At 43.7% G+C, this 26,666-nt stretch overlaps 1 protein-coding gene across 3 annotated transcripts in view; it reads left to right on the forward strand.

The window, feature by feature from the left end:
• The window catches only part of kiaa0825 (KIAA0825 ortholog), a 143,663-nt gene that overhangs the window by 116,518 nt on the left and 479 nt on the right, over positions 1-26,666 (forward strand). The gene's annotated exons all lie outside the window — the stretch shown is intronic.

Genomic DNA, 26,666 nt, shown 5'->3' on the forward strand with positions numbered 1-26,666 from the left:
TCTGTTTGTTCAGAATGCTGGGAAAGGATTTATGTTGATACCCTCTGAGGGAACCATCATGTGTGTAATATGGAGGCCTGAAGAAACGACACCTTGATGCAATATGCACCTGGTGTGTATGGAAGCAACTACGGGATTATGTGGCCTTGGCGACGCAATCAGCTCCATTGAATTGTGTGTAGGTCTGCTAAACGCACAGATGTTTACATGTGTGCCGCATTGACATATGTTTAAATGGCTTAAGGAGGATAGATATATAAACTCCCCTTCAATGCTCTGGGAAATAATATGGATAAGGTGAAGACATGCTGCTTGAGCCTGGTAATGGGGAAATTCTAAGGCCTCCATTCTCAGATCAGTGATACACATTTAATATGCCATTCAGTAAAGAACTGTAACAATGGCATATGATTCCATACAAAATTCAACTTTTTCCCGACATAAGACCATTGCAGTATTTTTCACCTCAAATATGCCCCTGAATCTTCCACAGGCCAGAGCATGAAATGAATAAAGTAAGTTACTAGGTTGGCACTGCTAATGGCTAATGATTGCCACACTGTCCCCACTGATCTGATATGTAATAGTAGCCTGTAGATGTGGCTGTGTGCATATGCCCAGTGGATGGGGCCAGTGGCAGGGATGCAGTCAGGCAGGCAGGATGAATACATGGCCTTTGTCATCATCAGAGACTGTATGGCCTCTAGTCAGGACGATCTCCTCCCCTATTCTAAACAGTGTAATTAAAACAGGGGCCAGGGATGTTTAAACATGCAGGAATCCTGGTGCTTGAACAAAGGGCCACTTTGCCCGACATTGCTATCAGGGTGAAGTGTAATGGTAGAAGTCAAAATAAGGCGATTCATTTACTCTCGTTGAGCTAAGTGCATTCTTGGCTCACAGAGGGGGTGCCGGGCTCGGCGAAAGCCAGAGAGCCTATTTGGGACGGCAAATGTCACCGCCCTGCATCTCAGCTATAGCTTACACCCCCACCACTGCCTGGGTCGCATTGTTTACCTCTCTCTCTCCGTCCATCCCTCCCTCCTCCACACCACAAGATCTCTGTTTACCTCCCTCACTTCCATCCCTCTCTTTCTCTCTCTTCGTCCCTCTCTCAGCCTCTAGATGAATGTGTTGTGTATGACAAAGAGATGGATAGCTAATTGATAAGTGTGATAGGAGCAAACATGAATGTCTGCTCCTGAATATTGGGGTTGTTTCAGTCCGACAGTGTGGACTCGCCGTGTCTGTTTGCACTGCAAGCGGAGCAGTCCGAGGTTTGTGTGTCGCCACTCTATCACAAAACCAAACAGTGTATGTTCGCTCTGGGCCGACACAATGTTTTATAAGGCTGTAACCGTGTGTGTGTGGAGCTGCCAACATAATGAATAGGCGGTGCAGCTCATGCATGCTAATGTTATGTTGTAAGCAGTTTTGTTGACAAGTGCTAATACTTCTTTCATACTATCATCAATAGCAGCTAATACAACAGCCATTTTTCCAAGGCTCCCCATGCAAGACATGATGGATTGTGACCTTAATATGGGTTAGCCCAGTTTAGAAATCTTAAACAACCTGCAATAAATCACAGAATTATTACAATGCACTTTAATTGTTTAAGGACTGTTTATTTCCTAAAAAGGTAGAAAGAATTGGGTTTTGGCACTTTTTAATTTACAAAGTGCATTTTCATTATGAATGGCAGTCGAATATTACCCTCCTTTGTCATGCAAAATATGCAACACAGTGGCAATTTATTAATTGGACAAAAATGCGGTGCCAGCGCAAATCCCTCTTTCCCTCTCAGTGCAGGGGAGCGGCTGGATCGTTTAGGAAAAGGGGAACGGAGAAAAGTGAAACACCTTCCCTCACTCCATGCCCACTTCCTTCTGATGGAAATAAAACAAACCTCTGATTACCTGTTTCCCTCTCTCTTCTGCAGCTAATTAAGACAGTGTAAATATGAAGGACACATTTGGTAATTATATGTGGCCTCCTGTTGGTTTTTTACTGCTGCCGTTTTTCATGGAGACGCTGGAGATTCATTGAAGTGTTTGGGAAAATACCAAGTTCTACCTAGTTCAGGAGTACAACTTCAACATGTCTTGCCAGTACAGTGTTGAACCTATTGGCCTATACATTGCACTTTCTCATAGTCTTAGTGACTACTACATACAATGTAATTGTGCTTGCCTAGACCTACAGTGGCTTGCAAAGGTATTCACCCCCCTTGGCATTTTTCCTATTTTGTTGCCTTATAACCTGGAATTGAAATAGATTTTTTGGGGGGGTTGTATCATTTGATTTACACAACGTGCCTACCACTTTGAAGATGCAAAGTATTTTTTATTGTGAAACAAACAAGAAATAACACAAGAAAACCTGAGCGTGCATAACTATTCACCCCCCCAAAGTCAATACTTTGTAGAGCCACCTTTTGCAGCAATTACAGCTGCAAGTCTCTTGGAGTATGTCTCTATGAGCTTGGCACATCTAGCCACTGGGATGTTTGCCCATTCTTCAAGGCAAAACTGCTCCAGCTCCTTCAAGTTGGATGGGTTCCGCTGGTGTACAGCAAACGTTAAGTCATACCACAGATTCTCAATTGGATTGAGGTCTGGGCTTTGACTAGGCCATTCCAAGACATTTAAATGTTTCCCCTTAAACCACTGGAGTGTTGCTTTAGCAGTATGCTTAAGGTCATTGTCCTGCTGGAAGGTGAACCTCCGTCCCAGTCTCAAATCTCTGGAAGACTGAAACAGGTTTCCCTCAAGAATGTCCCTGTATTTAGCGCCATCCATCATTCCTTCAATTCTGACCAGTTTCCCAGTCCCTGCCAATGAAAAACATCCCCACAGCATGATGCTGCCCCCACCATGCTTCACTGTGGGGATGGTGTTCTCGGGGTATGAGAGGTGTTGGGTTTGCGCCAGACATAGCGTTTTCCTTGATGGCCAAAAAGCTACATTTTAGTCTTATCCGACACGAGGACCTTCTTCCATATGTTTGGGGCGTCTCCCACATGCATTTTGGTGAACACCAAACGTGTTTGTTTATTTCTTTCATTAAGCAATGGCTTTTTTCTGGCCACTCTTCCGTAAAGCCCAGCTCTGTGGAGTGAATGGTGAGTGGTCCTATGGACAGATACTCCAATCTCCACTGTGGAGCTTTGCAGCTCCTTCAGGGTTATCTTTGGTCTCTTTGTTACCTCTGATTAATGCCCTCCTTGCCTGGTCCGTGACTTTTGGTGGGCGGCCCTCTCTTGGCAGGTTTGTTGTGGTGCCATATTCTTTCAATTTTTTAATAATGGATTTTAATTGTGCTCCGTGGGATGTTCAAAGTTTCAGATATTTTTTTATAACCCAACCCTGATCTGTACTTCTCCACAACTTTGTCCCTGACCTGTTTGGAGAGCTCCTTGGTCTTCATGGTGCCGCTTGCTTGGAGGTACCCCTTACTTAGTGGTGTTGCAGACTCTGGGGCCTTTCAGAACTGGTGTATATATACTGAGATCATGTGACACTTAGATTGCACACAGGTGGACTTTATTTAACTAATTATGTAACTTCTGAAGGTAATTGATTGCACCAGATCTTATTTAGGGACTTCATAGTAAAGGCGGTGAATGCATATGCATGCGCCACTTTTCCGTTATTGATATTTTTTTTTTTTTTGAAACAAGTTATTTTTTTTCATTTCACTTCACCAATTTTGACTATTTTGTGTATGTCCATTACATCAAATCCAAATAAAAATCAATTTAAATAACAGATTGCAATGCAACAAAATAGGAAAAACGGCAAGGGGGATGAATACTTTTGCAAGACACTGTATACAGTAACAAATGGATGTACACTACTGTTCAAAAGTTTGGGGTCACTTAGAAATGTCCTTGTTTTCGAAAGAAAAGCATTTTTTTTGTCCATTAAAATATCATCAAATTGATCAGAGATACAGTGCAGACATTGTTAATGTTGTAAATGGCTATTGTAGCTGGAAACGGCTGATTTTTAATGGAATATCTACATAGGCATACAGAGGCCCATTATCAGCAACTATCAGTCCTGTGTTCCAAGAAACTGAAGATCTTGTGCAACGCTGTGTACTACTCCCTTCACAGAACAGCACAAACTGGCTCTAACCAGAATAGAAAGACGAGTGGGAGGCCCCGGTGCACAACTGAGCAAGAGGACAAATACATTAGAGTGTCTAGTTTGAGAAACAGACACCTCACAGGTCCTCAACTGGCAGCTTCATTAAATAGTACCCGCAAAACACCAGTCTCAACGTCAACAGTGAAGAGGCGACTCCAGGATGCTGACCTAGGCAGAGTTGCAAAGAAAAGGTCCATTGTCTGTGTTATTTTGCCCATCTTAATATTTTCTTTTCATTGGCCAGTCTGAGATATGGCTTTTTCTTTGCAACTCTGCCTAGAAGGTCAGCATCCCGGAGTCACCACTTCACATTTCTACATTTACGTCATTTATCCAGAGCGACTCACAGTTAGTGAGTACATACATTATTTTTTATATTTTTTCATACTGGCACCCCGTGGGAATCGAAACCACCATGCTCTACCAACTGAGCTACATCCCTGCTGGCCATTCCCTCCCCTACCCTGGACGACGCTGGGCCAATTGTGCACCGCCCCATGGGTCTCCCGGTCGCGGCCGGCTACCACAGAGCCTGGATTCGAACCAGGATCTCTAGTGGCACAGCTAGTACTGTGATGCAGTGCCTTAGACCACTGCGCCACTCCTCTTTCTATTCTGGTTAGAGCCTGTTTGCGCTGTTCTGTGAAGGGAGTAGTACACAGCGTTGTACGAGATCTTCAGTTTCTTGGCAATTTCTCGCATGGAATAGCCTTCATTTCTCAGAACAAGAATAGACTGACGAGTTTCAGAAGAAAGTTCTTTGTTTCTGGCCATTTTGATCCTGTAATCGAACCCATAATTGCTGATGCTGCAGATACTCAATTAGTCACAAGAAGGCCAGTTTTATTGCTTATTTAATCAGCACAACAGTTTTCAGCTGTGCTAACATAATAGAAAAAATGGTTTTCTAATGATCAATTAGCCTTTTTAAAATGATAAACTTGGATTAGCAAACACAACGTGACATTGGAACACAGGACTGATGGTTGCTGATAATGGGCCTCTGTACGCCTATGTAGATATTCCATTAAAAATCAGCCATTTCCAGCTACAATAGCCATTTACAACATTAACAATGTCTACACTGTATTTCTGATCAATTTGATGTTATTTTACTGACCAAAAAAATTGCTTTTCTTTCGAAAACTAGGAAATTTCTAAGTGACCCCAAACTTTTGAACGGTAGTGTATGTGAAGTGAGGTCTTAACATCAGTGACGGTATCATGCAGTGCCCATGGTCTGCTGGAGGAAAATTACTGTAATTAGATTTAAATGTCTCATGTTCATAACAATCATCATTTGTATCTAATGTCTTTTGTGTTTTGCCCTTCTGTCTGCTGAATGGGTCAGCACTCAGAGTTTAAGTGTTTTGATTGGTCAGTATGCTCAAGTGTTCTAGTTGGTCAGTGCACTTGGAGATGGTTGGTCAGTGCACTTGGAGATGGAGTGTTCTGATTGGCGTTGTCTGCTTCCTGATGTCGTCACTTTGGCAGCATGACTGCACATTGCCAGCTGCCGGTGACAGGTTGCCGCCATGAGATGTCACAATCCTATCCTGTGTCTCTAACCCCCCCGCGTCCCAGTCCCTCACGGCCGTCACTCACCCATCTCTCTTCGACGCCTCCTAGACCAATCAGCCTCTGTCTCCCGGGACGCTGTGTCACACATTTAAGGATGCATGACAAAGTGCTCCTTGATTTCCCAGTGGCTACTATCTGCAGCCTGCTCACTCTGTCACACGCACACACAAACACACCAAACACATACACACACACCCTTTACATGTGACATAGGACACATGTCAGAGAACATCACATCAGCAGAGTGTGTGTGGCAGCCTGGGAGTTTAGAAATCCTTCTCTCATTTGCATTAGCAGTCAATTGCCATGGTTGAATAGCAACTCTTCACTAACACAGATGTTAAGAGAGTACATATTTCACTTAATGCTGTTATGTATCATTGGAAACGTAAGAGATCAATGTATGTTTAGTGTACTTTTTAGATTCTAAGGAGTAATTGATATTCAAGCACAGCCAAATATTTATTTTCTCTCTTTCCAAAACAACTTTATCTCACTCTCAGTGAAGGATGTAGTCTGTTAAAATAGATATTCACAATTTGTAAAGGCACAGTGCATTCTATTTAAAAGCAAGCCACCACATCAACAGTACACTAAAAGCTGTCTGTTTCACCAGCAACTTCCAGGTCTAGTCCTTTTGGGTCTGCCTCTCTCAGTTTACTTCCTTAGCAACATGGAAATGGTTCTAGACTACAAGGGCCCAGTTTTTCAAAAGTTATCTATTTGGATTTTGCCTATCTGATAGGATTAAATGCATAGAACTATAATTAATAGAACAGGAGTCCCCATTCAAGTATATTACATTTACATTTTAGTCATTTAGCAGACGCTCTTATCCAGAGCGACTTACAGTTAGTGAGTGCATACATTATTATCTTTATTTTTATTTTTTTCATACTGGCCCCCCATGGGAAACGAACCCACAACCCTGGCGTTGCAAACGCCATGCTCTACCAACTGAGCTACATCCCTGCCGGTCATTCCCTCCCCTACCCTGAGCCAATTGTGCGCCGCCCCATGGGTCTCCCGGTCACGGCCGGCTACGACAGAGCCTGGATTCGAACCAGGATCTCTAGTGGCACAGCTACCACTGCGCCACTCGGGAGACACTCGGGAGAAGTATATGAATCGTCCATTCTATTCATTGAATTTCTATGTATTTAATCATATCCAGATAGATAACTTTTGAAAAACTGGACCGTGAACACTTTGCTAAAGACCAAAATCCTCTTTGATGTTGACATTTTTAAACAAGAAGAAAATCCCAGAGTTTGACCTTTCTGCTTTGTGTCTCTGTGAGAGTAAATTAACTGCATTATGAGAGAGAATCAACTTCACTTTGAAACAGAAATTAGTCAACTGGAACTTCAGCGATGTGCTGTCAGAATGGCCTCTGTACCCAAGGCATTGTGGGTATGTATTCACGTGTGTAGAGTAGACAGAGTGCGTTCCTTCTCACCCACAACTCACTCGCAGACAGAGCTTTTATGCCGGATGAAAGCAGAACTTCAATTGGAGAGAGCTTTCAGCGCTGGTGTACAGGGGTACAATGAAGAAAGGGGCTACAGTAATGCTATAAAGCCATTTGTGGCACACTTTCACAGAATTACGGCCTTTCTCAAAAAAATGGCTTGTTTATAATAGGTGACTGAGGCAACAATTGCGGTGGAGTAGCTTTGAAGCGTGAGCGTGTTGGTCTTGAGAGACTGGAGGGGATACAATGCGCCCAACATATGAGAGAACTGCTGCATAATCCTTATAAAATGAATAGCAAATCACAATAAGTGGGGGGGGGGGGGGTGTTTGGGGTCTGTTGGGTTTGCAGTTATCAAAACAAGCATGAAGAGTAGGAAAGTCCCGCCTCCTAGAACACAGCTGTCAATCAAAGCATTTGAAAGCTTCCAAACAGGAGCCAAATGGCTTCTGCTCCAGTGGCAGTCACATTTACCAGACTTCTGTGGAAAGTGGGGAACAGGAATTGTTTATGACACAAAGCCACTGCTTATCCAAAAACCAACACAGCCCTCAGCTTAAGAGATAATAAATCAATTTACCATACTGGATACGTTGGTTGCTTTTTTAAACGGTTGTTTTGGTAAAGGAGTAATCCCTGTAATAGAAAACGCACTCCTTGTACAAAGTTGATGGATTATAATTGTCTTTGTAAATACCATGCCTTACATCCTGTGTGTGAGTTCCAGGTATGGCTTTGTGCAGCCACTGATTCTCAGTCTGAAGGGTGAAGTGACATGCCGTCACATCTGCGGGATGTCTCAGAGTGTGACTGTGTGTCTGTATGTTTACTTAGGATCCTGTAGCGTGTGCCATTCCATTAAGATGCTCACAAACAGGAAACACAGTCAGTCATTGAATGGTTATCATCTGTTTCAAAGCCATTGTGTACATTTGTCTGTGCTCTATTAACCCTACCACTGGTTCCTTTTCCCATTGCTTATCTCCATTTGTAGTCATATAGTGGGTTCCATTCTATTTCCATAAACAGCATGGTGAATAGGCTACCAGTTCAAAGTTACCCACCAAAGCTAGCATTTAGGATCCAACGCAGGCACAGTTGGTCTTTATGGTGTGATTAGTGGTGTCTATGGCATCGGTGCTGACAGAGCATTGAGGTGATTAACATTCCCAGTCGAGACAACAAATCCCTCTAAACCATAACCATGAGCAGTCTGGTCCTGGTCTGGTCAATACATCCGGATCCTTCCATGTGTGTTTAACACCACATTGTCTCAGCCCACAGTCTCAGTACTCAGTCATGGACAGGCCAATAACTGTCCTAAGGGTGTGTGTTCAGTTAGCAGACATAGTGATGGATCTGTCTTCTATCAATTAGGCAGAAAGGTGAAGAGATGTTATGTACCATGGGGCAATGCGTTGAAGGCTTCAGATTGCGGTATTCATCACGCCCAGCCATTTCTCTTTCTTCCTTTCCCTTTTTCTCTCTTTCTGGCTCGTTTCGCCTCGCTCCCCTCGTTCTTCCACGGTGCTCAGTTCATTCAGTGGTGAGTGTCAGGTTCAGCTCAGGTGTGCTGCACACAAAGGCAGAGAGAGGGAGAGAGTGGATCTGTGACCATTGACTGTGCGCTGTTTACCTTAGCGAGTCACGCGCTGTGACGTTGGAAAGTGAAAACACCGGCAGCCACGTTCCGGCCCGTCTCAGGCATGACGTGCGGCTCTGTCAGCGAGTGAGATGGGCCGGGCCTCCTAACAGGAGGGGGAGGGAAGCCTGCCAGCTCAACAGGGATTGGTAAACTCCTCTGGTACCTGTTCATACCTCCCTTAGTGTTTTTGTATTTCATCTTTGATTGCATCCAATCAGAAGTCATGCTTACGGTTCATGGCTCAGTTCATCTTTTTGTGTGGCACCTGCATCCCACACCTGTTTTACTTGTAGATCCTACACACACGCAGACACACACACACACATACACACACACACACACACACAGATCATCGCTCTCATAAGGATTTATGGATCCTAATAGGCATTCCTTAAAGTCTCTGGGATTAAGTGTCAGAATTGATGGCAGGCAGCCTTTTATTGCCTGTATGGTGTTTGTAATTAGGCTAAATAGATGGGATTGGACACGCATGGTAAAGGCTACATTTCTCACCCTATAGGATTTATGGCTGCACCGTGCGTTCCAAGGCCTGCTCTAATGCAATAATTGCATCCGGACACATGTAGTTGATTTGTATGTTGCATCAGCCCTCGCCTGGTGACACGTAACACTGAGGGAATGCTTTTGACATGGATTGGCCTGGTAACTCTGTGTTGAAACTATGTATTAAAATGATGTGTTAACTGTGATATGACTGCTGCTGGCAAGCATAAGATTGATACTTGATAAATAGAATGAAGCCTATGGTTATTGTAATGTTCAAGGTTAATTTTATAGCCACCGAATGTCTGTGTGAAGTGATCTCTCTATCAGTCTACTTACAGCCAGCACCAGCTGTCTGTTCCAAACGTGCACTTCCTTTGCATGTTCAAAACTTGCACTTTCTTTTGTGTTCAACAACATCTCTGAAATAATCACTCTTTAATTACTGCAATTAATATGGAGGTAATTATAATGCATGCTTATTGGTACAATTCAACAATACTTTGTCCGGAACAAACTATTTCATAGATGTGTGATCAAGTAAGGCATAGCTTAGCTGATGTGTTGATGTGTTTGAAACCAAAACTCTCTGTAACATTGACTTTTCTTGAGGTCCTCCCTCCATCCCGCCATAAAGTTGGTTTACTTTTGAGGAAGTAACTTCCTTATAGGATCTGGCTGTCCATAAGCATGTGAACACTCAGTTTTCAGCCAGGTCACCCAAGATACAAGTCAGTATTTAACGTTCATCCATGTCTGAGGACATCGGGAGATGACGTGGAAACCGCCCACTAGGGGCAACAGTGAGCGCTGTTACCTTCAAGTAGGTTTTGGTTTTGCTAGGGTGTTGTGGACAGGGATGGCGGATGGGCGTAAACATCTGCATCTGATTCCAAAGGTTGCAAGTTCTAATCTAGCTGATAGAAAGTTGTTTTTGAGATTTTTATTTTAAGCCTATCCCAAACCTTAACCCTTATCTTAACCATTCGGAGTTAATGCCTAACCTTACGATTTCGGAGTTAATGTCTAAACTTAACCCTAACTTAACAAATGTGGAGTTAATGCCTAAACTTAACTTTAAACACTTTGAAATTTGACATTTGCAAAAACGACCAAATTTGATGTTTAAAAACATGGATGAACGTCTCAATTCTGACTTGATACGGTGAGAGCTAGTTGCAGTTTTACCCTCCAGATGCACAGTGTGTATGGTGACCTTCAAACCCCCATGTTCCCCCTCTGCTACCAATCAGATTGAATCACAGCGGAGGGGGCGGCTCTCATCCACCAAGGTCTCACTCCTGGTTAAAGGAGAACAAAAATAATCATACATATTCACATGCATTCATGCACAACCCAAGTACTGTACAGTATGCGTTCAAGGCCAGACAAGTGTGTGTGTGTTGCTGAACCACATACTGAACCACTGTGTATGCCCCCTCTACACATGCAAGGCACAGACGCATGTACACACACACACACACACACACACATATATCCCCTCAGGCTATCAGGCAGAGGAGGGGGACATGGGGAAGACAGGCCCATTGACAGGCCAGTCGCAGTAACTTATTGTGTATTGATGGGGTATGACAAATCATGTGGGAATGCAGGCGTGCGTGGTAGAGAGGGTTAGGGTAGTGTGTGTTTGTGTGTGTGTGTGTGTGTGTCTGTGTGTGTGTGTGTTCAGGCGTGCAGGCATACATGTGTGTGCGTTTGCATGCATCCATGCTTGTGCGTGTGCATTTGTGTGTGTGTGTGTGTGTGTGTGCGCATACATGCGTGTGTGTGTTTGTGTGCGCTTGCAGGGGGCGGGGCGGGCAGAGAGGAGACCCTTCACAGCTCATTTAGCCCAAATGGGGCCACCTGGGTGGTGCTAGGGCTCAGTGGGGCAGACCTGGCACTCTGGAGCCCCGCTGACAGGCCCCAAATATAGTGGCGCCTTCGGCCAATTAATCAACACAGGCACACTGACAAATCACCAGACACTGACCTAATATGAGAGAGAGAGAGAGAGAGAGAGAGAGAGAGAGAGAGAGAGAGAGAGAGAGAGAGAGAGAGACTTAGTGACTCCTTCGTTGGGACATGGGGGTAAATAATGAGGTAATGAGAGGAGAATGTTAACACAGTTGTCATTGAGCGCTGATCCCTGACTTCTCCTCCCCATACAGAACCATAGCCTGGCTCTGTTATGAGGAAAATAAAACCCACAGAAACAAAACACTGAGAAAGCCCAAAACCCCCATCTATGCTTTTCTAGCTATGAAAAATAAATACAGGGTTTCGAATACAGCACCCACTGTTCTCATGTTGCTTCAAAATAGATTAGGAGCTATAGGACATGTGTGGATGTAAAAGAGAACAACATTGATGTATGTGTCCGACTAAACTCTGGCCCGTGGTGGCATCTCCTCTAAACCTGCCCGGATCCAAATCAAATTCGCTCAGATCAGAGGTGAAATCAGAGCCTTTGACAGCAGGCTCTTCCACTAACGAACCCCTATGGCCATCCTTCCACAGCATATTACAACCAAGCACGCTCAGACACCAAGGCAATAATCATTGATATGTTCAGATTGCTATTGCCCTGACATTTGGAACACTCAATAGTAATATGCATTTCATCATGCTTCGCCCATCAGGAATACAACACTACGGTATAAGGGCGGATTGACATCCCATATTAATCGTTGGGGTCCATATGAAAGCTGATAGTTATGACTGCATCTGTAGATCTGCTCTATTATACTATCGATCTGCTTGTGTTTACGATGTAGATTCATGAATGTGCTTCTTGTTAGATCCCATGTATTGAATGGGACAAGTAGTCATGTGAAGGTAACCTAAATAAGGACAAACAGATAAACTTGCAACTGATAAAAAAATCTACTATATATATACAGTACCAGTCAAAGGTTTGGACAAAACTTGATGTTTTTTGTGACTGCACTTGAAGAAACTTTCAAAGTTCTTGAAATTGTCCGGATTGACTGACCTTCATGTCTTAAAGTAATGATGAACTGTTGTTTCTCTTTGCTTATTTGAGCTGTTCTTGCCATAATATGGACTTGGTATTTTACCAAATAGGGGTATATATTCTGTATAACCCCCATACCTTGTCACAACACAACATGATTCCATATGTTTTATTTCATAGTTTTGATGTCTTCACTATTATTCTACATGTAGAAAATGGTTAAAAAAAATAAAAACCCGTGAATGAGTTGGTTTGTCCAAACTTTTGACTAGTACTGTATATACACTACCAGTCAAAAGTTTGGACACAGCTACTCATTCAAGGGTTTTTCTTTATTTGTACTATTTTCTATATTGTAGAATAATAGTGAAGACATCAAAACTATGAAATAACACATATGGAATCATGTAGTAACCAGAAAAGTGTTAAACAAATCAAAATATATTTTATATTTGAGATTCTTCAAATAGCCACCCTTTGCCTTGATGACAGCTTTGCACACTCTTGGCATTCTCTCAACCAGCTTCATGAGGTAGTCACCTGGAATGCATTTCAATTAACAGGTGTGCCTTCTTAAAAGTTAATTTGTGGAATTTATTTCCTTCTTAAAGCGTATACAGAAGATAGCCCTATTTGGTAAAATACCAAGTCCATTTTATGGCAAGAACAGCTCAATTAAGCAGAGTGAAACGACAGTCCATCATTACTTTAAGACATGAAGGTCAGTCAATACGGAACATTCCAATAACTTTTGTGAGACGCGGTGTGGGTGAACGGATTATCTCCGCATGTGTAGTTCCCACCGTAAAGCATGGAGGAGGAGGATATGGTGTGGGGGTACTTTGCTGGTGACACTGTCTGTGATTTATTTAGAATTCAAGGCACACTTAACCAGCATATTATCTGGGGGTGCTTCAGCAAGGCTGGAATCGGGCAGATTTGTCTTTGTGAAGGACACATGAATCAAGCCATGTACAAGGTTGTCCTGGAAGAAAACTTGCTTCCTTTTGCTCTGACATTTTTCCCCAACTCTGAGGATTGGGTTTTCCAGCAGGACAATGCGCTATGCCACACAGCCAGGTCAATCAAGGTTTGGATGGAGGACCACCAGATCAAGACCCTGTCATGGCCAGCCCAATCTCCAGACCTGAACCCCATTGAAAACTTCTGGAATGTGATCAAGAGGAAGATGGATGGTCACAAGCCATCAAACAAAGCCGAGCTGCTTGAATTTTTGCGCCAGGAGTGGCATAAAGTCACCCAACATCAATGTGAAAGACTGGTGGAGAGCATGCCAAGATGCATGAAAGCTGTGATTGAAAATCAGGGTTATTCCACCAAATATTAATTTCTGAACTCTTCCTAAGTTAAAACATTACTATTGTGTTGTTTAGAAATGAACATGAACTTATTTTCTTTGCATTATTCAATTCTGACAACACTGCATCTTTTTTGTTATTTTGACCAGTTGTAATTTTCTGCAAATAAATGCTCTAAATGACAATGATTTTATTTTGAATTTGGGAGAAATGTTGTCAGTAGATTATAGAATAAAACAAAAGTGTTATTTTTACCCAAACACATACCTAGAAATAGTAAAACCAGAGAAACTGATAATTTTGCAGTGGTCTCTTAATTTTTTCCGCAGCTGTGTATATATATACAGTTTATATACAATATTGTGTTCTACCTCCACCTCCAAACTACTATAGTGGGAATGGTTACATTTAGGATGTGACACCAGTAGACTTCCTATTGGAATGCAGCCCAGCATCCAGCTGCTGTAGAGAGTAAACATTTCACTGTTAGTCTACACCTGTTTGTTTACGAAGCATGTGACAAATACAATTTGATTGATTGATTGAGAGAGAGAGGGAGGGAGAGTGAATATAGTGAATTTTCAGGGGGGGAACTCCCACTATTGAGCTGTGTGAGTCCTGCGTGTTGCCTTGGGATGGGAGTTGTCTGATGTACTAAGCCCCAACCTGTCGGCCCCATCGACTCGCTGCTGCGATGGAGAGCCCACAGAGAGGATGCACAACTGCATGCTCCTCCCATCCATTACCTCCCAGCCGAATGCTAACACTGTTGCATCTTTCTAACTACATTAGGTATGCACAGACCATCTGGTCCATTCATTCAAAGGGGCTCATTGATGAAAGTGTGTGCGTGCGTGCGTGTGCATGTGTGTGTGTGCTACAAATACTCTCTCAGTAAGAGGCCTAACACAGATCCAAAAGCCTCTGTTTCTTTATAAATGAATGGAACGTGACTGCAGTAATGAATTTAGAAAGATCTCTGTGAACCAATCAAAAAACCTTTGTCTTCAGTGACATTGGAGCCAATAGGTGGACTTGAATAGCTGAATGAATCATGCATTTGTATCAAGCATGTTGTATCGTAAATAAACAATTACTACTACTTCTACTTCTGTTAGCTAAAATGATCAAAATAGCAATGAGAAGTAGGAAAACACGAAGCAGTCCTTTGTTTTGAGTGCGATTGCTATGGAGAAGTGGTGTGGCAGATCCCGTGTGATCTCTATTGGCATGTGTGCTCTCAGAGCTGACAATAGCCCCTCACGGCGGCAGGCAAATCCCTAAAAGGTGAGCACTGACTATGAAAGCCTTTTCACTGCCACCTTATCTCCTTCAGGCTTCTGTTGGTGGCTGTAGTGGCAGAGCATTATAATTTCATTATAAGACTGGGATAAAAAACACACAGCCCACTGATAGAAATCTGTAGATTAGGAAAAGCAGTACAATAAATTATGCAAAGTGTTTGAAAACACATACAGCTATAATTAGGTGGCATTTGATTTTAAATGAGCTGACAGCGAGGACTTATTTATCTCTTTAACCCCCTAAAACTGCCACTAGCATAGGGGAAAATGAGCTGTTTGAAATGGTAAGAGCGCGTCGTGTGATCAGATTGGACTAAGCCCTCCTTCCCAACTTGAAAGGCCGGCGTTTTGCCGGGAGATCAGGCTCCCAGGGTGGAATGTGTTCCAGCGGCAGGTGAGATCAATGTCCTTTAGAGGTAATCACTTCACACCAGCCCTGACACATAGACGAAGCTCAACCACAGGACTATTAACTAATACCGTCATTATGGTGACCGCAGCAGCCCCTCCACATCTCTATATGGCTGCTAGGTGTGGAAGGAAGGAGGATCTGGTAAGTGACTCAACACAGTCACCAGATTGAGGTGAAGGTACTCTATTCATCGAGACCTACTATGACACCATTGGCTTATTTGTATTGATTACTGCATTGTTGGGAAAGAGCATCAATTCAGTATCAAATGATGCTAAATGCATCATACGTGGATGATTTCTGTATTTTGAAAGTTGCATATCTAGAAAACTTGAGTGCTGACAAGCAAAACATTTTGAGACTTTGTTAACAATGGACCAATGAAACAAATACCAGTATATACAGTTGAAGTCAGAAGTTTACATACACCTTAGCCAAATACATTTAAACTCAGTTTTTCACAATTCCTGACATTTAATCCTAATAAAAATTCCCTGTCTTAGGTCAGTTAGGATCACCACTTTATTTTAAGAATGTGAAATGTCAGAATAATAGTAGAGAGAATTATTTATTTCAGCTTTTATTTCTTTCATCACATTCCAAGTGGGTCAGAAGTTTACATACACTAAATTAGTATTTGGTAGAAATGCCTTTAAATTGTTTAACTTGGGTCAAACATTTTGGGTAGCCTTCCACAAGCTTCCCACAATAAGTTGGGTGAATTTTGGCCCATTCCTCCTGACAGAGCTGGTGTAACTGAGTCAGGTTTGTAGGCCTCCTTGCTCGCTCACGCCTTTTCAGTTCTGCCCACAAATGTTCTATAGGATTGAGGTCAGGGTTTTGTGATGGCCACTCCAATACCTTGACTTTGTTGTCCTTAAGCCATTTAGCCACAACTTTGGAAGTATGTTTAGGGTCATTGTCCATTTGGAAGACCCATTTGTGACCAAGCTTAAGCTTCCTGACTGATGTCTTGAGGTGTTGCTTCAATATATCCACATGATTTTCCTTCCTCATGATGCCATCTATTTTGTGAAGTGCACCAGTCCCTCCTGCAGCAAAGCACCCCCACAGCATGATGCTGCCACCCCGTGCTTCACGGTTGGGATGGTGTTCTTTGGCTTGCAAGCAACCCCCTTTTTCCTCCAAACATAACGATGGTCATTATGGCCAAACAGTTATATTTTTGTTCCATCAGACCAGAGGACATTTCTCCAAAAAGTACAATCATTGTCTCCATGTGCAGTTGCAAACCGTAGTCTGGCTTTTTCATGACGGTTTTGGAGCAGTGGCTTCTTCCTTGCTGAGCGGCCTTTCAGGTTATGTCGATTATAGGACTCGTTTTACTGTGGATATAGATAATTTTGTACCTGTTTCCTCCAGCATCTTCACAATGTCCTTTGCTGTTGTTCTAGGATTGATTTGCACTTTTCGCACCAAAGTATGTTCATGTCTAGGAGACAGAACGTGTCTCCTTCCTGAGCGGAATGACAGCTGCGTGGTCCCATGGTGTTTATACTTGCGTACTATTGTTTGGTACATGGTACCTTCAGGCGTTTGGAAATTGCTCCCAATGATGAACCAGACTTGTGGAGGTCTACAATTTTTTTTCTGAGGTCTTGGCTGATTTTCTTTGATTTTCCCATGATGTCAAGCAAAGAGGCACTGAATTTGAAGGTAGGCCTTGAAGTACACTGCTCAAAAAAATTAAGGGAACACTAAAATAACACATCCTAGATCTAAATGAATGAAATAATCTTATTCAATACTTCTTTCTTTACATAGTTGAATGTGCTGACAACAAAATCACACAAAAATGATCAATGGAAATCAAATGTATCAACCCATGGAGGTCTGGATTTGGAGTCACCCTCAAAATTAAAGTGGAAAACCACACTACAGGCTGATCCAACTTTGATGTAATGTCCTTAAAACAAGTCAAAGTGAGGCTCAGTAGTGTGTGTGGCCTACACGTGCCTGTATGACCTCCCTACAATGCCTGGGCATGCTCCTGATGAGGTGGCGGATGGTCTCCTGAGGGATCTCCTGCCAGACCTGGACTAAAGCATCCGCCAACTCCTGGACAGTCTGTGGTGCAACGTGGCGTTGGTGGATGGAGCGAGACATGATGTCCCAGATGTGCTCAATTGGATTCAGGTCTGGGGAACGGGCGGGCCAGTCCATAGCATCAATGCCTTCCTCTTGCAGGAACTGCTGACACACCCCAGCCACATGAGGTCTAGCATTGTCTTGCATTAGGAGGAACCCAGGGCCAACCGCACCAGCATATGGTCTCACAAGGGGTCTGAGGATCTCATCTCGGTACCTAATGGCAGTCAGGCTACCTCTGGCGAGCACATGGAGGGCTGTGCGGCCCCCAAAGAAATGCCACCCCACACCATGACTGACCCACCGCCAAACCGGTCATGCTGGAGGATGTTGCAGGCAGCAGAACGTTCTCCACGGCGTCTCCAGACTCTGTCACGTCTGTCACGTGCTCAGTGTGAACCTGCTTTCATCTGTGAAGAGCACAGGGCGCCAGTGGTGAATTTGCCAATCTTGGTGTTCTCTGGCAAATGCCAACGTCCTGCACGGTGTTGGGCTGTAAGCACAACCCCCACCTGTGGACGTCGGGCCCTCATACCACCCTCATGGAGTCTGTTTCTGACCATTTGAGCAGACACATGCACATTTGTGGCCTGCTGGAGGTCATTTTGCAGGGCTCTGGCAGTGCTCCTCCTGCTCCTCCTTGCACAAAGGTGGAGGTAGCGGTCCTGCTGCTGGGTTGTTGCCCTCCTACGGCCTCCTCCACGTCTCCTGATATACTGGCCTGTCTCCTGGTAGCGCCTCCATGCTCTGGACACTACGCTGACAGACACAGCAAACCTTCTTGCCACAGCTCGCATTGATGTGCCATCCTGGATGAGCTGCACTACCTGAGCCACTTGTGTGGGTTGTAGACTCCGTCTCATGCTACCACTAGAGTGAAATCCCCGCCAGCATTCAAAAGTGACCAAAACATCAGCCAGGAAGCATTGGAACTGAGAAGTGGTCTGTGGTCACCACATGCAAAACCAGTCCTTTATTGGGGGTGTCTTGCTAATTGCCTATAATTTCCACCTGTTGTCTATTCCATTTGCACAACAGCATGTGAAATGTATTGTCAATCAGTGTTGCTTCCTAAGTGGACAGTTTGATTTCACAGAAGTGTGATTGACTTGGAGTTACATTGTGTTGTTTAAGTGTTCCCTTTATTTCTTTGAGTAGTGTATATCCACAAGTACACCTCCAATTGACTCAAATGATGTCAATTAGCCCATCAGAAGCTTCTAAAGCCATGACATAATTTTCTAGAATTTTTCAAGCTGTTTAAAGGCACAGTCAACTTTGTGTATGTAAACTTCTGACCCACTGGAATTGTGATACAGTGAATTGTAAGTGAAATAATCTGTCTGTAAACAATTGTTGGAAAACGTACTTGTGTCATGCACAAAGTAGATGCCCTAACCGACTATAGTTTGTTAACAAGAAATTTGTGGAGTGGTTGAAAAACGAATTTAAATGACTCCAACCTAAGTGCATGTAAACTTCCGACTTCAACTGTAGTTTTTGGGAGGAATTTTCCTTTAAGTATAGCCTGCAATTGATATTGTATGTTGTATGTTATGGAAATGATTTTCCAGGGAGTTGAATAAAGTTTTCAGGTATCAATGTCTCACTTGTTTTAAGCAGGGCCCTGTGTCAGTCAATTCTCTCAAGTCTCTTGTGCATCACTGTGTTTAAGACTTTATATGCACAACTGACAAAGAGGACGTGCTGAATAAATGATAGCCTATTTCCTTGTAGCATATCTAGGTGAAATCAGGAGGAATATATTTTTGTTCTTTTCCCTGTTCAGCAGGGAGTGAGGAAGCTAAAGTTGGTGTCTGTTTATCACCAGCATCTTTGTTCATTAATTCATGGGCCTATATTTTATGCATTTGGAGGGTTATGGAGGGCCTGCTGGGGTAGGGGCTGGGGTCTATCTGTGTTGCTGCTTCTGGGGGCTGGTCTGCCTGTGTGTAGTGGAGCAGGGCCACGGGGGTAAAATAAGAGCTGTCATCCCCCTTCTCTCTGCGCTTTGCCCTGGCCTGTCGAGGAAGACAGATTGCCTGTGCCGAGCTGTTTGATCCCGGGGACCTGGAGGCTTGCCTCAGCCCTTAGCAGGTGTCTGCAGCTTCTGCTCCACACTGAGACTTCTACAGGGAGAGAGGGAGGGTTCAGCCTCTCAGAGATACACACATTACAACATTAAAACACATTGTTCTGCATGCACACATCGACTCTGCACACTAGTTTGGCTGGGATTGGGATGTGAAGTGGTGGTACAGTTGTAGTAGGTTTGGGTCTTATTCCGACCACGCTAATTGTTGGTTGGTGCCACATGCGACTGCCTGGAACGTGAGAGACAGACAGGTCCAATGAGGGGCTGTCAAAGGGAAATAGGTTTCAAGTTTTTTATTGTCACATGCACAAGTACAGGGAAATCCCTTTCTTGCTTGCTCTTTCCCATCAATGCGGTAATCAATATCAGTAATACTATACAAAATCAAACAAGAAGTCAAGTAGAACAAAAAAACACGAGAAATAGAAATAAGAAGAACACGAGAAAGTAAGTAAACTATATTTACATTTACATTTTAGCAGACGCTCTTATCCAGAGCAATTAGGGTTAAGTGCCTTGCTCAAGGGCACATCGACAGATTTTTCACCTAGTCGGCTCAGGGATTAGAACTAGCGACATTTCGGTTACTGGCACAACGCTCTTAACCACTAAGCTACCTGCCGCCCCCGGGTCAGTTCCAATACCATATTTACATTCTGGAGTGGTAGGGTTAGATATGTATAGGGTTAAGTTGACTAGGCATCAGGATATGATAAACAGAGTAGCAGCAGCATATATGATGATTGTATGCGAGTGTGTGTGTGTGTGTGTGTGTGTGTGTGTGTGTGTGTGTGTGTGTAGAGTAAGTATGAATGTGTGTGCGTGTTAAGTGTGTGTGTGAGAAAATGATGTGTGTGTGTGTTGGAGTGTCAGTGTGTGAGTATGCATAGAGAGAGTGCACATTTATTTAATCAAATAGGGTCAATGCAGATAGTCCGTGTAGCCATTTTGTTAGCTACAATATTTAGCAGTCTTATGGCTTGGGGGATAGAAGCTGTTCAGGAGGCTGTTGGTGTCAGACTTGTTGCTCCGGTACCACTTTCCGTGAGGAAGCAGAGAGAACAGTCTATGGCTTGGGTGGCTGGAGTCTTTAAAAAAAATTCGGACCTTCCTTTCACACCGCCTGATATAGAGATCCTGGATGGCAGGGAGCTCAGTCCCCTATAGCTCAGTTGGTAGAGCATGGCGCTTGCAACGCCAGGGTTGTGGGTTCGTTTCCCACGGGGGGCCTGTATGAAAAATGTATGCACTCACTAACTGTAAGTCGCTCTGGATAAGAGCATCTGCTAAATTACTAAAATGTAAAAAATGTCCTGGGCTGTCCGCGCCACACTCTGTAGCGCCATGCGATCGACGGCGGTGCAGTTGCCGTACCAAGCAGTGATGCAGCCAGTCAAGATGCTCTCAATGGTGCAGCTGTAGAACTTCTTGAGGATTTTTGCATGCCAAATTGTTTCAACCTCCTGAGGGGGAAGAAGCGCTGGCACTCCTTCTTCACGACTGTTTGCGTGTGTGTGGACCATTTTAAGACCTCAGAGGAACTTGAAGCTCTCGACCCGCTCCACTACAGCCCCCCCCAATGTGGATGGGGGTGTGCTCGCCCCCCTTTTCATGTAGTCTATGATCTGCTCCTTGGTTTTACTGACATTGAGGCAGTGGTTGTTGTCCTGTCGAGAGGTGCAGTTTGGGTAATGATTTAGCTAAAGTGAAGAGGTCCTGGGCTCCCGCCTTCTCTCTGAGAGTCCCAACCTTCCAGGGAGCTATTTTAGTGAGAGGTGCCACAGCCAGCCATATGAGCACCCCCAGGCCAACCAGTGCTTAACAAAGGCCTGAGTCAAACACTGGGAAGAGAAGAGCTGCCGTGCTGCTCTCACTAACACTGGGAACTACAGTTTGGTGAGTTGATTGAACTGCACAGCTCCAGAGATCACTGGATGGGGATTGTGTGTTTTTCTCTCCCAGAGAAGGCATCACTCCTTCTGGGTGGTGGTAGATGATGCAGTCCATAACAATGGCAGTAATCAGTTGCTGTAATACCAACATAATTGATATAGCTAACTGTAGAATAATTGCAACTTTCCGTGCTGCAATACAAATGAATACACAGTCAGAAGGCAAACATATTAATATGGAAATGGCCCAATTAATTTAGAGCATGGATTTGATTATTCATTAATTAAGCCAGTGCAAATTTGCACAATCTACGTGACTTGAGAATGATGAAGACCCAGAACCACCCTCACAAAGGAATAGTCACCTCATCAAACTCCATACTAGAGTTTCACCCTAAATGGTCTTATGAATGTCTATGTGAAATGAATGTCTGTGAATATTAGTCAATCTATAAGGTGATGATTTTCAATTGAAAATCATAGTCACTTACATCTTACTGCAGAAAACTCTTCAAGTCAACTCTTGCCACCAAACTCTCTCTAAGAGGCTTGGATCACAGACCTGAACTTCGCTGCAGTGTTCAGTCAGAACTTGATATCCCTCCCTCTGTAGTGCAGGGAAGGCATTAGTGTGTGTGTCTGTGTGTCTGTCTGTGTGGGTGTGTGTGTGTGCGTGTAGGGGATGTGTAGCCAGGGGTTTATATCTGGAGAATGTCCTTTGGTCTCGACCGTGTCCTCTGATGTGATGGTCTCATCACTGCTGGGATTGAGGGTTTAAATCTGTGGCGTGGATGTGAGGCAGCCCGATGTGTGTGTGTGTGTGTGTGTGTGTGTGTGTGTGTGTGTGTGCATGCATGCATGTGTCTGTGTGTGTGTGTCCCATTTCAAAGGGTGCGCGCAGATCTGTCGGTGGCCCTTTGATCAGGCGCTCCATTGCTTGCCTTCTCTCGGCAGTCCTCGAGTCGGAGGGCGCATGATTGGTGGGTGGCGGGCCGGCTTTGACGTGACAGGGCAGCAGAGACTCAGTGGCTATAGAGCAGGGCCTTCACATAGAGTCACTCTGAGGATACAGATGGACTGCTGACAGAGGAACACAGCTGTATGGGTAGAGAGACGGACTCATACAGATCATGTATTCATCTCAATAGTTGGACCAGAGACCAGAGGAACTCTTCTGTATGAACAGAGTGGGTTCTGGGTGTTGTAGTGTGGAAGCTGTGGCTATACAGCTTTAATATCTGTGTGAGGTTTAGCTTTAAAGTAGGGAACATTCTAAAGAGTTTAACTTTAGATTACGTTAAAATGTAGCCACTGTAGCTACATTTGAGTGGGGCCATGGACATACACAATGTGCTGAAGATAGTAGGTGTTCCCTTTTGATAGAGTAATGCTGGAGCTGGAGTATAATTTGTCCTGTCAACTCTCTGTCTTGTCAATATTCAAATCCACCGTACCGTCCCATGCTTGTCAGTTACAATTGTCCTCCCGTTCTTAGCCAAGGGAAGTCACATATACAAATTGAATTGGAGTTGACTCCTCAATGGAAATTGAGTTCAGAGCTGACCTTTGCTCTGCATTGTGAACTTGTCAGTTACACTAACTTGTGCCGGTTTGCTATGGGGCTTCTTACTATCTACCTCACTCCCTCTCTGTGTCTGTCTGTCTGTCTCTCTAACACTCTCACACACACACACACACACACAATACACATCGACACATCTCCTATCACTTGGGAAGCACAACCTTTGTGGTTCACCAAGATTTTCATCACAACCATATTTGGTGCGTTGTGTAGAAGTGTTCAGTGTAAAGTGTAAAAGTGCCCACTCACACGGTATAGGCAGTGTAACGTAAATACAAAAGGGCAAGTGCAGGAGCATGAAATGAAGTGCCGTATCCTTATCCCATATCACTGACTACTGCAGCAGACCTGTGGAGGACCAATGTTCAGCTCTCCCTCTCTGCTGACACATATCATCCTGGCATGCACGGAAAGCACCGACCTTTGGAAAGTTTAGCACTTTAAATGTTTAGGTTTGGGTTATGATGGATCCTTGAGGCCCTCAGCATGTGTAAAGGCCTTGATTAGGTCCTTGTCAGACTCATTTAGCCGAGTGTCTCGCGCTGTGTGGCTCAATGTTTGACAGGCACCTTTTTTAAACAAACACGGGTACCTGACGGGGATTGTGCTGGCACCCAGTGCAGCACAAACACGCCACTGAGGAAAACCACTCCAACACTGACAGCTCACACAATTGCCATCACTCCTTCTCTCACTTATTTTCTCTCTCTCTCTAGTCTCTGTCTTTTTATTGTCCTGGCACTATAGCACTTGATCTCATCATGCAGTAGAAAGTTGGTTTAAGTGCAGTGCTAATATAGCCTAAGCAACACATATCCCTTAGAGTAAATGTAGATTGTAAGATTCTAATTGAACGAAGACACTGTAGGTAATTTACAGACTGATAATCCCTGAGCATGGCTTTAATTCTAGATGAGATGAACATTGATATGAAGGTTAATTATCAGAATAAGCTCCATACATCAGAGTGTATCTATCATTGCAGCTAGCCGAAATAGAAACATTGGCTTAAATATTGTGCCCATACATTCCTATCGAAATACTTCAGGGTTATTTTTTTAATTTTATTTTTACAATCTTCTGTGACATCAATCCAGTAAATATATGAGTCTTAATATGTGTGTCCTATTCTGTATTCAGAGGAACCGCCTAGTCAGCAAGTCCAGTATTAATGCATGAGAAATGAGCCCAGCCTGTAGGAATTAAAGGGTAAGGCTCCCCTTATTAAGATGTAAATTCCAAGGAAACTTCTGAAATGAGGATGCTGTGAAGTTATTGTCAACTTTAGCCTACTTGAAACTGAATTTCTAAACAGCATTGTTTTTTTTCACTCGCTCAAATTAGCTACAGTGATATAATTACATATTGTTGGTGTGTGTTTTTAAAGCTAAATCACCCTCAGTCCCAGTTAGAATGCATTTCTGTCAGGGTCTAGGACAGTTGGCATTGTAAATGTGAAACTGCGCTGTCTGGACATTGTATAGTGTTTGTAGCATAAGGTAGCTTAGATATATACATGGCAAGTGTTACTATGTTAGACCTCTCTCTCTCTCTCTCTCTCTCTCTCTCTCTCTCTCTCTCTCTCTCTCTCTCTCTCTCTCTCTCTCTCTCTCTCTCTCTCTCTCTCTCTCTCTCTCTCCTCTTGCAAATGTGCACTTAACACCTTCCTGCAGAAAGGCTTCTCATTCATCAACTCTGTTTGTCCCAGTGACAAGCAGGGCGCTTCCTGAATATCAATATCAGCTAAGACAATGCGTCGCTCTGCTCAGCCAGTAACCTTCAGCTAAATGTCATTCTGCTTAATCCTATTTGAAAATTAAACATTGAAAAACCTTTAGCGTTTCTTCTTACCTTCCTCCCCTACTCCCACCCTCTATCCCTCCCTCCCTCCTCCCATGGTTCATTTTGCACGTCGGTGACATTTGTAAATATTATGTTTTTCATGTTCCCATTATTTGTTTTGGGGGTTTTCAAATCATGGCTGACTATAGGATGACAAAGTGAAGTGATTGGATTTTTATTGAACTGTGTAGTGTAATAGTCATGAGGTATAGCTGTTGCCCCTCTCTTTCCTACTCCCCACCCCATCATGTTCAACTATATAGTGTCAGTGTGTGGTGTCTTCCTGAAGGTATAGAGTTGTCATAAGGAGAGGTTGACTTAACCAACCCCCCCTCCTCTCCACCCCCTCGTTGGTCTGTCTATCAGGTGACAGTCCACTGGCTCTGTGATAGAGAGAGGGAGAGATGGAGAGAGAGAAGAGACTGAGAAAACGAGGCCGTGGAGAAGAGAGCAGACATGTGCGAAGGGCCCCATGCATCAAACGCACATATTTACATAAACAAATCCTCCCCATATAGATGGTAATTACCACGGTGACAGTGCAGGAGAGGAAGAGAAAGAGGATGTCTGATTCGGCCAGATACACACAATGACTGAGGCAGAAACTCCATCAAAGCGCTCGCATGGAGGAGCCCGCTCCTTTGTATGCATGGAATGCATCACATAGTCAAAGCTCTCCCTCTCACACATATACAATACGTCTACCTTCCCCCGTTTGAAGATATGGTGAATATATAGGCGAGGGGGGGCAATAAAAGGAGACAGAGACTGCATTGAAAATGCAATCATTTACAGTTCGATAGAGTTCTCTTTAGATGGGACGACATGACAGGACCTTGCGAGAGACTCTACCTTGCGCTCATTCTCTCTCAGTATAGATATTAACATTTGATTGACCACAGTCACAGCTCAAAGGGCTGGCTTTCTCTTGAGGGAGAAAAGTGGTGGAAAAGAGAGAAGCAGGTGAAGAGGGACAGAGAAAGCTAGAGGAGTTGGGCACCTTAAAGTGATAGTTTGGGATTTTGGCAATGAGGCCCTTTATCTACTTCCCCAGGGTCAGGTGAAATTGTGGATACCATTTGTATGTGTCTGCGTCCAGTATGAAGGAAGTTATAGGTAGTTTCACAAGACAATGCTAACGCTAGTTATCAACTTCCTTCAAACTGCACACATAGACATAAAAATGGTATCCACGAGTTCATCTGACTCTAGGGTAGACAAGTAGATAAAGGGCTTTATTGCCAAAATCCCGAACTATCCATTTAAGTATAAACCCAGATCAACACTGATCATACCGGCCCCTTATGAGTTGGCCACTGTGCTGTGCTACTGTGCTTTCCACTAGAGGGTCAGGAGTTGTATGCTGTGAGATAAGCAGGTGAAGTGAACCACCAGTGTATGAGCACTCCACATCAATATTTCAACATTGTCAGAGAGAAAGCTTCAGTTTTTCTTCCTCATTTTTCACTGTGTTGATGTTTCCTAGAACCTCTTTTGGGAGCAGTCCTCTCATTCTTGTGTGTAAAACATAGAGTTCTATACACAGGCTGACAGTGAAAGCTCTGAATCTGACACATTGTAAACTCTGAAATATCAAGACACAATCCCATATGAAAACTTCACAGTGTACATCTTGGTTTTTATACCAACACTGTACATCTGCGAGAGTGCACTGTGCGGATGTGGTGTGGGCATTGGAGGATTCTCCACTTGATCTCTGTGCTGAACCTGGCAGAATCGGAGGGAGAAGTGTGTGTGTGTCTCTGTCTTTGTCAG

This window comes from Coregonus clupeaformis, chromosome 18 (assembly GCF_020615455.1).
Source record: "Coregonus clupeaformis isolate EN_2021a chromosome 18, ASM2061545v1, whole genome shotgun sequence".
Classification (NCBI taxonomy): domain Eukaryota; kingdom Metazoa; phylum Chordata; class Actinopteri; order Salmoniformes; family Salmonidae; genus Coregonus; species Coregonus clupeaformis.